At 38.4% G+C, this 12,688-nt stretch overlaps 1 pseudogene across 1 annotated transcript; it reads right to left on the bottom strand.

Moving 5' to 3' along the window:
• Positions 1-2,855: 2,855 nt before the first annotated feature.
• On the bottom strand, positions 2,856-9,982 carry LOC102716773 (annotated as a pseudogene). The gene is made up of 4 exons (XR_005811685.1): positions 9,612-9,982; positions 4,060-5,056; positions 3,894-3,977; positions 2,856-3,201 (listed from the first exon to the last, which is right to left on the bottom strand). The product of XR_005811685.1 is annotated as a pollen-specific leucine-rich repeat extensin-like protein 1 (transcript).
• Between the last annotated feature and the right edge of the window lie 2,706 nt (positions 9,983-12,688).

The following is a 12,688-nucleotide window of genomic DNA, read 5'->3' as shown; positions in this document are numbered from 1 at the left end:
TTAACCAATTACGTTCATTTTTTTATCTCAACCCTAATTCCTTCCAAAACATGTCATAGGTAGTTATGCTTTGAAATGGTGCGTGTATATATAAAACCAAGACCGACCTGTTTGAAAAGTATGAACTGTGACCTCTCAAAAAAAAGTATGAACTGTAGTTGCATATTTGTAAGATACCTTTTTTTCTCTCGCCAAATTCATCCCAAATTTCAGATTTCCAGATACACCGGCCCTCAGTCTCTTTCTGTAGGTTGCATTCAGTCGTATTCTTATATACATACGAACAAATATGAAAAAAAAAGAGAAAAATAATATGTACATCCCGACCGGATAAGGCTGGCTTGTTAGTCGGTGTTTGTGCAAAAAGTGGTATCTCGTTTCTAATTGGTTAGGAGTTGCTATCTCATTTGTTTTACATTTTGTGAGAGCTTGTTTTTTGTGATCATCTTAATATTTGCAATAATGAAAGATGAACCGTTAGGTCCCTCTCCGATGCATTCTACCGTACAACCAATAGAATTAATCTCAGCATCATTAATTATAATGGGTATTTTTGTGTTTTTTTAATTAATTGATTAGTAGTATTTTGTAATTTAGATTTTTTGGCAGATAAAAAGGAAGCTCATAATTAAAAAGATGATAATACCCCTCTAAATTTCTACTACTTCTAATACCGTTGGTAATATAATTTAATCATAATCATTCGATAAAAATATATTAATGACATTGATTAAATTCTACTGCAGTGCACTGGAGAGGGGCTCATATTGAAATTCAATAATTCATGTACTGTAACAAGAACAAGAATTTTGAGTACAATCAATAGAAAATTTCAATTCACACAAGAAGAAATTTTGGAGCTTTCTGCACTTTTCTGTAGCTAGGTGGCACAGTCCTTCTCAACAAAAGAAAATTCTTGAATGTAGTGGCGTTTCTTCCTCTCCGTTTTCTTTGATATATATATCATGGTTTTGTTTGTTTTGTATTTTATTTATTTTTGAGCTTGAGATTTGGGAATATCAATCTTTCATGTCATGTATATCCAAGTAGCTACTCTTTGAATTGCAATCAATGGGCACTCTCTAGATATATTTTTCTTTTTCAGAACTTGTTAGAAACAATTTAGGTTTCGGCACATACAGTGTGCGACGCCCAAAGAATATAATGGCTTTATGCGCCATCAGCTGCAGAAACGCCATATATACACATCTACCTCAAGTTGTGGGATGCATGGCTTCTGCACAACTTGTGAAATAATTCAAGAAAATGATGGTTGATTGTTTTGCATGGCCATTACAACCTTAGACATGCAAAGAAGCAAAATACCTCTCATTTAATTTTGTCAACTATCTAGTCACTTTCTCCATAAGTTTCATCCCTTGGAACATTGCATGTTCTCCATGGACTGCATGTTCTTGATGCTTGAGAGACAGCTTCTCCCTTGCATTACACCATGAAACAAAAGCTTGAATCTATGTCCATACAGTACACACCATGTAACAAGATTAATAATTATAATAAAGTTGTGATAACTTGCAAGACAAACTCAGATGGCTTGTCTGACCCACGAAGTGAATGAATAACTCAGCCTATGGGTATATGCTGTTCATGTCTATGTGTGTTTAATTTTGTGGCTTTCCTTCCTTCCTTCTGCAACTAGCCCATCTGCCCATGTGGCTGCAATGCACCAAGCCTTATCCTGCTACAAATCTAGGTCAGCAAATGCATGCTGAGTTTGGGATGCCATATGCATGTCTACATTGCAGAAGCATTTCACATGAAAAAGGAGGAGGAATCATTGATGCTCTTTCTTGTCACAAAATCTAATTAACCAGGTGTCAAGACTGAAGAAGAGCTGGATGGATGGGCAAGCAATTCATTTCTTGAATTTAAGGCAATGTAGCTGCACATGGTGGACAATGACAATTGACAAGTGCAGTTGATGGCAAGAACCAACAGGAATGCATTATTGTTTTTGAGGTGTAGTGGTTTTAGGCTTCACCATAAAAGAAAAAGGAAACTGAAGGATATTGCACAATCCTTGTCTCCTAAGTTTTATAATAGCATCCGTGGTATTCTAATTCCAACATAATAAAGGGAAAAAATAACATCATTCAAATGAGTTTAGCTTATTTATGCCTGCAAAGTTAATAAAAAATGGGGTATTATATCTTTTTTTTAGAACAGTGGGGGTATTATATCCAGAAGTCAGAATAGAGGAATGGGCCTTTTTGTTGATCTAGATGGGCCTTTAATATAGCCTGCGGCAATTCACAGTCAGGCCCATCTCAAGATTAGTTCACAGATGGTCCATGATTCCATCCTTCTATTATATGCTTTCTTTCCAATTTTCATGCCTAATGTTGACAAGAATAAAAGTGACTGAATCAAACTGGTACGATAGAAAAAAGTTACTGTACCATTTAATGGGTTAGCTCATTCATGTTAACATCATGGAAAACATAAATAAAAAGAGTAAATTTTACAAAACTACATGTACTTTGACCAATTTATCCCAAAAGTACAGATTTAACAAAAAAAAATTCTTAGAACACCCCAGATTTAAATTTTTTATCACACAACTACAGATTTAGTAGCAAGTTCCTTACAAAACTAAGATTTAAGGTTTTATATCATAAAACTACAGATTTACTGGTGAAACTATCAAAGAACTATATGTTTTAGAGTTCTAATATTATCATTTTAAAGTTACAAAAATTGTAATGCCTTAAATATCAGTTTTGTGAAAAAAAAATGGTATTCAATTTGTAGTTTTCTAATACATGGCTTTAAATATATAGTTTGATCGATCTATCTATAGTTTTGTGGAATTTATATAAAAAAAATAACATGGATTGAAATTATTACGCTTGGCCATTAAGAATGGCAGGCTTATCCAGACAAGCTAATTACATCACATTATAGCAAATCTCACAGCACATGAGTTGGCAAGTCATTGAGGTCAAAACAGAAAGAAATGAAGGAAAATGAGTTACATGGCAAAGGAAGCAAAATGGAACTAGGTGAGCAGACTATATCTAATGTCTTTGCTGCAATGGGCCTGAGCATTTCAGCTCTTCGAACTATGCCATCCATCTCATTCTTGGGACTGTCGTCGCTACAAAGGGGCCTGTTTTGAAGAACCGTTTGGAGAAACTTTTCCCAGGACATTCAAAGCCTTCATCCGTTGCAGCTCTTTTCCTGCGAAATGATGTTATTGTGTGCTTCACAATGCAAATTCTTTATAACGAAAACAAGATGCAATTATGCTTACAACTTGAGCAACAAAGAAATGAATTAATGTCACGAGTACGTGTAGCATAAGTTAACATGGATGCCTCTCGGTATTTCGAGGACTGATATTACATGAAGCTATGTAATGTCCATAGAAGTGTGTTAACATATTGGGCTTGGGTGATTATATCATCAACTATATGTTAATGGGTCACAAATTCCAAATCCTAACCAGTACAAAGGAAAATAAGGGATCAGGTCAGCTTTCATCCTTTCAGGGGCAAATAAGGATTTTATTCTTAGTGCAAATGCAAGGGTATAACATAGATGCTAGTTGGACGGCAGCGTCGCATCTACTACTGTCCTATGACGATTTTGTTGTCTCACACTATCATAACACAAATACTGTACTTAGTAAATGCAACGATGATTAGTGTTTCAACTTCATATGAAATTTGCAGCAAACTGAATACATTATACTACCATAGATAAACTATATATGAAACAGGGGTGAAAGAGACAATATATAGCACTAGGATTCCTTCAGATGTGGTAGCAGAGGTATGCTGCAGTACAAAACAGTCTAATGAAGTAACGAAACGATGCATCCCTAATACTGAAAAACTATGGGAAATGAGAAATGGCGAATAGTTTATTACCTTCCTCCACTAATAAGTGAATTGCCCTTTTCTCCAGATCAATTGCATGCATGCTTCGATCAGCTGCTGAGAGGGACCTAAGCACTGGAGATAGGTGAAATGAAGTAAGCACCATATGAGGAACAAAAAACCCTATAAATTCCACAATGTTATCAAGGTATCTTACTTCGCATATAACCCTCCTGAGTTGACCTATCACAGTTCTCCAAATATGTCTGTAACCGATTAAATCTCGCGTTCCAGTATTGATTGCTTGACTTATGGGCATCATCTTGAACGGAAGTGCCAGGAGCTACAGGAGGGTCATTTTTCTTGGGCGCAGTTTGTTCGTTTGGATTTTCAGGAGATTTAGGAGACACTATGCCTCCATATTCAGGAACAGACGATGCCAACTCTGGCTTATTGGTCTGATCATGTTGCTCCGCAACTGAAGATGGCAACTCTGGCTTATTGTTCTGATCATGTTGCTCCACAACAGAAGATGGCAACTCTTGCTTATTGGTCTGATCATGTTGCTTTGCAACAGAAGATGGCAACTCTGGCTTATTGGTCTGATCATGTTGCTTCGCAACAGAAGATGGCAACTCTGGCTTATTGGTCTGATCATGTTGCACTGTAACAGAAGATGGCAACTCTGGCTTATTGGTCTGATCATGTTGCTTCGCAACAGAAGATGGCAATTCTGGCTTACTGGTCTGATCATGTTGCTTCGTAACAGAAGATGACAATTCTGGCTTACTGGTCTGATCATGTTGCACTGGAACAGAAGATGGCAATTCTGGCTTATTGGTCTGATCATGTTGCATACTTTGTTGTGCTTCCTGCTCTTTTGTTTTGTCTCTTCCATTACCCTTTAACTCTTGAGAAGAGCTTACTTTACTATGGTCACTTTCCACTTTTCTTCGTACATAAACATTATGATATCCAGGACTTGAAGGAGCATCAGATCGTTTGGTGCCCATGGTCTTTCCAGGATCTGTGGCAGGACCCTTATCTTTTGGCAGCGGTGAAGTGCCCTGAGACATATTTACGATATCTGCAACTTTGTTTGGCAGCTCATGTGATGTTACTTCACTGAGGATGCTAGTTGCTTGTCACTAACTGGCATGGCTATTGGCTCCTGTAAAACTTTTCTACATTATGCTAACCAATGTTAATGAAACCTGCAATACACAAGATACTCTCCTTCAATAAGATGAACAACGAACACAAAACATAATTAACTAGAAAGACACCAACTGCTCAAATTTAGGCTCAATAAGTTCAAGGTGATAGCGATGCGATGTTGCAAGTTCATGAACTTCAAACAGGCATTACAACTGAGACTCTTCAAAGTTGAAAAAATTGTGGCAAATGATGGAAAATTCTAATATTTGGTCTAGAAAGGAAAACTTATAATAGAAAAATATTACAGGAAATAATTTAAACAGTAACTAGTGATAGGCTTTGCATACAAGTTAAAATCTTTTATTCTGTGGTTAGGTTTTACCAACTGCTAGATACATCCTTGATTGCTATGCAAACTTTTTGAAACTTTTCATGGCAATAATTTATATAGATCTTGGCTGAGTGCTCTTCTGTTAAGGAAGAGTTACTGAGATATTGAAGGGCAATAAACCATCAATTGCAGATTACTTTCACAAATAAAAAATAAAAAATAGACTGAATAATCCGTGTTTAGATATATTTGAGTGAACTTGGATACTATCATAGAGAGGAACATATGTTACATATACAGAAAAGGAGTATAACCTACGTACAAGCAATGGCCATATGCAAAAAACCAAATACAAAAGGGAGCAACAATGCATTATTTTGCACAAGATCATAAGATCCCTTCTCAAAATGGTCTGCGGTAGTTTTCAATCTGTGCATCTCTAGTGTCATTGAGAATTTTTCCTAATAATATGGGAGACATCCTCCGGAATGATATTCCCATAAAAGGCAAATGATTATATTAGAATGCTCATTTGGATGTGGGTAAATGCACGTATGCCTCTCAGGTAGAAGTCCATGGTTGATAACTTTCAGGGCATTCAATGCATCTTCATTCGCCAAGTTCTAACAAATGTTAGTGGAAGCATAATTCTTGGTCACATACATGACAAGGGTTTTTACTTTTATTCATATGTTTGACACTGCTAACTAAGCAACTATACTATAAAACCTTGCACACTTCAATTTTTAATATTGTTTAGATTGGATGAACGGAAGTCGTAGTATAATAAGAGTTTCCATTCAACTTACTTCAATAGTATTTTATAGTTTTAGGTATTTATAAATTTATTAATAAAATATCAATGGTCAAAATTTGCATAGTTGAGTTAATGGTGTCAACTATTTCTATACAGATATAGTATCTCTTTCAGCAGAAGTAGAATATTACAGAGAATATTCCATTAAGCGAAAGGAAAAGTGGAAATCAGCAGGACTAGAACAGTAACTAGTTTTAGGTCTAGTAAAAGTAAACCAACATCCTTATGTTTATAGCACAGTAAACCATGCAAGATTGATTATCGTGATCTGTAAGCCTGAAAAGTTAACATGTTCAGTTTGATGTTTATGTTGAGATTCCATGGCACACGACAGTCCAATATCAAGCATTGAGCTTATTAACAAACATATAAGTGAACACCATGGCTTCAATCATGGCTTAAGCTATCCTTTATTTCCTAGTTGTATCAGGAACAAACAAGTGCATATTTTTTATAACCAAACTGCCATTCAGGATCACACTAATCTGGAATTCAAGATATTTCCATGATCATGCTATTCTAAAATAAAACACAGGGCTATCTGGCTATATGGCCAGCCATGCATGGACATTTTATGTAAAACAGAATAAGAAAATAGTCAAAAAAAATGAAAAAAGAACTGTTCTTAAAAACTGAGTGATTCATGGGTAGAAAAATTTACCCACGACCCTCACTGTAAACCACAAAGGAATTGGCCTTGAGCATGTAATGAAACATTTTTAAATTCAAACTGTTTGTATCTTATACTGGTCATCCTACAGCAGTTGCAACCAAAGTGACATGCATCTACATTCAGATGAAACCAAATTGGACAATCCAAGGCCAAGGGGGTAAAACGCTGCAGCGGAGTGCAATGACTGGATAACAAAATTTAAACTGACAGGGAAACAGCGTGATTTACAAGCCAACCTGAGAGTGCATGCCTAAGCTTAAACCTAAGTAGCCGTTGCCCCACAAGACCTGGACACAATTGCATAAGTGCATTAACTTTTCTTAGAGAAGAAATGCATGTTGAGCTTGGTCCATTATTACTATTCTCTAGCAGCCAATGAAAATCAGCACTTCAGCAGTAATAAATAACTTCCAATCATTTTCTTGTTATTCACATCTCAAGATGGCATAATTTGCACTATAAACCTAACAAAACTAATTGTTTAGAGCAACCTAGATGCGACAGCACCAACATCAAATGGAAAGATTAATCAAACAGAATAAAGACTAAACTGTTTGCTATTGTGTTTTTTCAAATGAAAATTGGCAGATCTCCCATCCTGAAAGAAAATCAGAGGACCAATTTGCATTATTGGCTATTTCAACATCTACATTATTTGTGTACAAATAAAACTAAAATACAAGGAAAGGAAACCAATTTTTTGCTGATAAAATTCAAATGATTCAAGCAATTCAAGTACATGTAATCCCCAGTATAGAGCACAAATCATATGGAGATGGGAAGGAACTTGCCATCTTTTTCCCATTCAAAATGACCAGATCTCATCTCATATCATCACAGCTGCTACCTAAAGGGAGTGTTTGGTTTGCTGCAGATGGCCCTGACCAGGCTCAGTATATGCATGATGCCATTGTTTGGTTGGCTGGACCAAATCATGGGCCTGTCTCCAATGGTGCAAAAGAGAGCTGTGAACCTGGCTGGGGCAAACAAAAAAACAATGACGTGGCTGCATCATGTCTACCCCAAAACCATCCAACGGCATGCATGCATAAGACAGTACAATAACCAAACAACCTGTTTGTTCGACCTGTCCTAAAAGATTCAAATACCAAACACAGCTACATCACAAGCAAGATAGGATTAGATGAACCAGACCCATATGATATGAGTCAAGCACATGCAATCCGGGTAACCAAACACATGCAAAATGGCTTAGGTTCACCCTCACACAGAGAACAACAGGGTACTACAAAAAGGGAAAATCATTGCAGTAGATTAATTGAGTGACAAAATCAAATCAGCATGGAGCACATCATGATTTAATAGGAAACTAATAACTAAAGTTTCAATTAGTGATATCTTGTTAATGACAATCCAGAGTCCAGATGTCATCAATTGCGCAACAATAAATGAAAACAACACTAATTTCTTGGGTACAGAGGGCCAACAGGAATCAATTGCAAGCAACAACAGTAAAGACACAAGATTTTGATTGCTTTCCTGTTGTGAAGCAGGAACCCAATGCTAGGGCTGGCCAATGGGATCCAACGGGGCAGTCATCCATCCATCAAGGGTCTGTTTGGTTACTTGTATGATCCCAACCTAGTCCGTATTCTCTAGTCTGGTTGCTCTCAGCCTGGTTAAAGTCATACAATTGGTTGTATTTGGTTGCCTGTATGAGTTTATCCTAGATGACCTGAGATCCTGTTTGGTTGGTTGTATCTCTGGATGTTGTATCCAGAAGATGGTGTTTGGTTGGATGATTTTGACCTGAGTTCAGTCACCTCTTGTGTTGGGTGGTAAGGTTACCGCATGAATCATTCCAATGAAAATTTATGTAAAGTGCTTACTGTTGTGCAGTGAATAAATTTTCAAATTAATTTTAATTTGAAAGTCTTTACATAATTAATAAAATGAACAACTTATATATTTTTCGAACTCATATGTGAGGACTGTACCTCAACACTTGTTGTATAACTTTCTTATATGATAAAATAGAAACATGAACAAATATCACAAATTAGAATGTGTGGAGCTGTACAGTAATTAGAAATTGTACAGTAATTAGAATGTGTGGAGCTGTACCCAGCCAAAAGTGCAGTTTGATATAAACGAGGGAGTAATGAAACAACATTAATCCTTAAAACAGAGACAATCCCTAAAATACAAAGTCCTATGACCAATTATCAAGCAATCTGTAAGTTATGGCTTAAAAGGTGAGAATTGAAATCTCATGTGTTGAAATAGGAAATGATACAAGGTTACATACTTCTAGTACAGTATATTATCTATACAATTTATATCAACTCAACAAGCAATCAAATGACAGATGATGTTCCGAATGAGATCTGACTACCTAAAAGGCTAAAACAAATCAACATCTCTTCACACCCACTCAAATATTTTGCTGATCTACGCAGATTATGTAGAACTAAATAATAAGATAGATACAATTTACAATAATATGCCCAGCAGTTGACAGAAACATAAAGTAGCTATCTTCAGATATTTGTTTGGCAATGCATTTTGATTTAAATTGTTCTTAACTTCCACACCCTGGAATGTGGAAACCTGTCATCTTTTCTAACCAATCAAAAGTTTATATTAAATTCTAGTCGTCAACTGTCAAAGTAAAAAATGATACCATACTTTTGGTACTTTGCCTACAGAACCCGTCAAACAGACCTACATTGTTGCAGTTAAAATTGGGCAATGTAATCAAATGAATGTTTGGTGTTGGATTAGCATTTCCCAACAAAATAAACAGGGAAACTTATGTTTATATCTCACCAATACTTGGCTGAAAAGGATTTCAACAGACGGAGGGCGACCAGCGGGACAGACGGAGGTCGACGGGCGGAGGAGGGCGACGGCCAGAGGAGGGCAGGGCGGAGGATTGCGAGCAGCGGAGGAGGTCAGGGCGACGGAGGACGACGATGGCCGGAGGAAGGCGGGGCGGAGGATGGCGAGCGGCAGAGGAGGGCGACGAGGGGAGGAGGGCGCGACGGGCGGAGGAGAGCGACCGGCGGAGGACGGCGCGGCGAGCGCAGCGAGGACGACCCGAACCCTAGCGAAGCAGCGAGGGGGAGACAAGTGAGGCCGGGGGAGATGACCCCTCGCTCCTGGGCGGGTGCAGCGGGACCGCATGCGTTCGGCCTGGCCGACGAGAGAGAACTTATTCTACCGTTTCTACTCAGCCTAGCCACGGAGCTTTTTTTTTTTTTTCCTTTGGACCTGTTTGCGAAGTGTTAACAACCCAGCTCTATACTCTCAACTTCAATTTAAATAGCTTGGAGGCATCCAGTACAAACAATGACAAGAGTAAGTAAAGATCAAAAATAAACCGGATAAAACAAGGTAGTACAAGTGATGGATGATTCTAGAAGCTTCTAGAACATGCAGAGAAGGAGAAGGGGGTAGGGATAGAGAGATCGACGAGGTTCACCGAACCAGGTTGCCGTCGCCGCTGCCATGCCAGTTATGTTCGGTTTCTTTCCCCTGAGCTTGTTGTTTGTTGCTTATAAGATGTTGTTGCTTGGGTTGACTTGGGCCCTTGCATGGGTGAGAGATGGTAGCACATTGTGTGGCCTACTGAGTCCTTAACGATCCTCTCTTCTTTAAATTCGGCTTGTCCCCAAGCTGATGAAATTTAACCTCCTTGATCCCATAAGAAATTCTCATGTAAAAAAATGTCTTGGGTTCCAGTGAGCAACAAATAGAAAAAAGCAATGACAACTCCCTCAAACTTATCATCATAGTTGTTGCTATTAGTTGTGGGACACAATGCCTTCCTGAGGGTGTTATCAAAAATATTGATAGCAGTTAGGAGAAAGATGTCAGATCCCTAGTCATAACTTTTGTTGCCATATCTTCCACACAAGTCATATGCCATAACATTACCAATTGCAATCAGAATTCCAAGCAATTTTTGTGACTGATTCAGCAGAGCATGACATTCTCCCATATTGATATCAACTTAAATGATCTTTCGTCCCACCAGTAGTTGCATTGCCATTCCAGACACAAATGAAGTGCCATTCAGCTTTAAGAGAGTGGGGCGGTTTGATGCAAGAATGATATGTAACAAGTAGAAAGGATTAACTCTAATGGCTGAATAAATGTCATGGTGTGAAAGCTGGCAACACACTCTAAAGCCACTAGCCATCTTTTTAAGCAATGGTAAATTTGAATGGTTTATAGTGTTGACAACTAACTCGGTAAATTTGAATGGTTTATAGTGTTGACAACTAACTCAGTGCTCCAATTATGTCTTAAATGAAAGTAGCACCGCTGAAGTGAAGAATTCAAGAAAATATTGAGAAGGTGAACATTATTACCATCACCTGAGTCTTGAGTTAATAGCACAAGCAGTACATGCTCCAATTCCTGCAACACCACAACTCTGATTTGCTTGCCAACCTTTAGCTCAAACCATTTAACTTGTAGCAAATATATACAAATGATTTTTGAAAGCCAGAATTGATCAAGCTGAACCATAGAATGTTTGCAAACTTAATGATTTGGTGGAGGCCACGGTTTTAACTCAGCCCAATAAAAACATATAACCACAGAACATACTTCAAGCAGTGGTGGCAAAGGTGGCATCAATTGTAGTGTTGTCCAATTAAATCCTAGCCAATGCACATGTTGGAATTCCCATACTCTACTCCCTCCATTGCAGGTAGGAGGTGGCCATGGTTTCAACTCAATCCCATCCAAGCTTAGCTTATCACTGAATAGTGTATCAAATAACAACATATACACAGGTGCTTGACCTCTGCATTTGTCTTCAGAAGGAGGTGGCCAAGGATTAACATCAATGAATTTTGCAAACAACAATACAATGTTGTCATGACAAGAGCATTTCATCGAACATCCGGTATGCATCAATGAGTTTGGCGTGACGTCAGCTAGTGGTTTCAGTGCAAAGTCAGCCATGGCCCATATGTATGCTGGAACGCCATTGGATGGATCCATCACGGGTTGGAACGCAATCTTAACTTGGTTGCTGCCCTCCTTGACATGGAGGCCCCACATCAAACACTTGGTAGGCGTGTACTTGGGCAGGTCCTTAGTGACAATGTAGTGAGGTTGATCCTTGTACTTGAGATTCCCAAGCTCTAGGATGACCTCCAAATTAGCCTCCTCACTGACATAGCTTGATCTAGCCATCACGCAAAGGTTATTGCTGTTGGGGCATTCCATCGAGCAGTTGGTGGACACTAGAGTAGATAATGCCATGGGTGGTGGAGATGACGCAGACTTGAAGACGTCATTGATCTCTTGGTAAGGAGGAGATGATGCAGAATGGGAGGTGTTGGTGCTTGCATCAACGATGGTGGTTGTCTCCTTGCAAACCACACTCCAATTAAATTTCATCGCTTCTAACTTATCTAGCACCCGATCTAGTTTCTCCTCATATCTACGTTGGGCATCTCTCAATTCCTCTTTTAACATATGCAGAGCTTCATCCCGGGTTAATTCTCTTCCTTCATGACAAGAATAATGTCTTCCTCAAGTACTTTAGATGGGCTTGACATTTCATCGAACACTGGGTGGGCGCTGCTCACATGAACACTTTCCTTGGTCAATTTCTCTTCCCCCTTGCACAACTGACTTCACAACATCTCCATGATGATGATCCCAGTGACCGAACTGCTTTGATACCAGATTGTTAACAACCCAGCTCTATAGTCTCAGCTCCAATTCAAATAGCTTGCATCCAGTACAAGTAATGACAAGAGTAAATAAAGAGCAAGGAAAAACTGGATGAAACAAGGTAGTACAAGTGATGGATGGTTCTGGAAGCTTCTAGAACATACAGAGAAGGAGAAGGGGGTAGGGATAGAGAGATCGACAAGGTTCAC

Source organism: Oryza brachyantha, chromosome 4 (genome assembly GCF_000231095.2).
Source record: "Oryza brachyantha chromosome 4, ObraRS2, whole genome shotgun sequence".
Taxonomy (NCBI): domain Eukaryota; kingdom Viridiplantae; phylum Streptophyta; class Magnoliopsida; order Poales; family Poaceae; genus Oryza; species Oryza brachyantha.
The sequence above is the reverse complement of the archived record's forward strand: the minus strand, read 5'-3'. Positions and strand labels throughout refer to the sequence as shown.